This window comes from Tenrec ecaudatus, chromosome 6 (genome assembly GCF_050624435.1).
Source record: "Tenrec ecaudatus isolate mTenEca1 chromosome 6, mTenEca1.hap1, whole genome shotgun sequence".
In the NCBI taxonomy this organism is placed as follows: Eukaryota; Metazoa; Chordata; class Mammalia; order Afrosoricida; family Tenrecidae; genus Tenrec; species Tenrec ecaudatus.
Window position 1 is genome coordinate 101582217 of NC_134535.1, and position 1804 is coordinate 101584020.

At 51.9% G+C, this 1804-nt stretch overlaps 1 pseudogene; it reads left to right on the forward strand.

The window, feature by feature from the left end:
• The first annotated feature begins 519 nt into the window (after nt 1-519).
• LOC142451566 (myb/SANT-like DNA-binding domain-containing protein 7) lies at nt 520-1585 on the forward strand (annotated as a pseudogene).
• The last annotated feature ends 219 nt before the right edge of the window (nt 1586-1804 follow it).

The following is a 1804-nucleotide window of genomic DNA, read 5'->3' on the forward strand; positions in this document are numbered from 1 at the left end:
AGGTTTCAGTTGAAGAGAGAAATTTGGAAGTTATCTGCATTGGCTTAAGAACCTTAGACCAGGCCGGTAGCTTTTGCCACTGGGGGCGGGGAGGGGGGCTCGTTCCTGCAGCTGCCTTCACCACCGCTGTCTCTGCTGCCCTATGGCAGCCATTGGCGGCCACTTGGGCTGCACATCAGCCTGTGTGGCCATCTATAAGGATGGCCATGCAGGTGTGGTTGCAAATGATGCAGGTGACCGAGTTACGCCCGCTGTTGTTGCTTACTCAGAAAATGAGGAGGTTGTTGGATTGGCAGCAAAGCAAAGTAGAATAAGAAATAGTTCAAAAATGGTAATGAAAGTAAAGCAGATCCTTGGCAGAAGTTCGGTCCTTGGGCCTGGCTTCTCCACAATTAGCCCTGAGAGGAAAGAACCAGCTGGCTCCTGGAACTATTCTGAGTGCACACAGAGCTTCCCCTCACCTTCAGATTTGCACCTTGCTGTCCAGGAGCTTTCTCCACCTGGCCTTCGCAGCCCACGATGGCTAATTCCAATAGCACCGCTGGCACCCGATGGTCCAGACAGGAGACACGAACTCTTCTCTCCATACTAGGAAAGGCAGAGTACATTCAGCGTCTCCGGACTGTGCATCATAATGCAGATGTCTATCAGGCTGTGTCCAAGCGGATGCAGCAGGAAGGCTTCCGCCGCACCGAACGCCAGTGCCACTCCAAGTTTAAAGTTCTGAAGGCCTTGTATCTGAAGGCATATGTTGCCCACGCCACAATGCCCATTCTACGATACATTGGATCAGCTTCTCCGAAATCAGATAGTGGCGGACTCAGAGAACCTACCGGAGGATGCTGCTTGGGCCAAGCACGCTGATCAGAATTTAGTGGTCTCTGATCCCTCAGGGCAAGAGGGAACCAGCATTCTGAAAGCCAAAAGGACTCAGGCAGCAGATCACCAGCAAATGTTGGAAACAGTTAAGGACTCAAATGAGGACTGTCAGCTGAGACTCATTGACCGGATTCAAGAAACCAGTGACCTTGAGGACTCCTGGGATGGATCCTCGGGTGCAGGGTGTTCTCAAGGGACCCCCAGCTACAGCAGCTCCCACTACCTTTTCAGAGGTGCAGTTGCTTCCAGTCAGAGCAGCCCCATGACCAGACTGGGTGTGTCCGGTGAGCCCAGTCCGTGCACCAGCACCAGCCGAAACCCTCCTGGTGTAGCCTCCATTCCTCAGCCTCAAGTCTTCTCTTCCAGAGTTCATTTTGTTTCTGATGGAGATAAGCCTTTGACCTGTGAGCCACCTCCAAGGTGGGCAAGGCGACAAAGGCAGTCAGTGGCCAGGACTATTGCCGCTGAGCTGGCAGAAAACAGGAGATTGGCACGAGAACTTTCAAAGCGTGAGGAAGAGAAATTGGACAGGCTGATTGCCATTGGCGAGGAGGCCAGTGCTCAGCAAGACACTGCCAATGAGCTTCGCAGGGATGCTGTGATCGCAGTCAGACGTTTGGCAACCGCAGTGGAAGAAGCAACTGGTGCTTTTCAGCTAGGCATTGAAAAATTGCTTCAAAGGTTAATCTCAAATACCAAATGTTAGGTACTGACTTCAAAAGTGCCTGCTTTCTAGCAAGTCTCATTCCAACACCTGCCTTCTGGTACGCAGGCTCCTTTATTCTGATGCACCCAGTCCTGGAGGGGCAAGCAGGGACAGACCATTGATAGGCAGGCAGACTAGTAGCAACATACAGGCTAATTCTGTTTACCAAGATTCTCCACTGATTGACAGACCTTCCAGAGACCTGAGGGATGGCCTAAT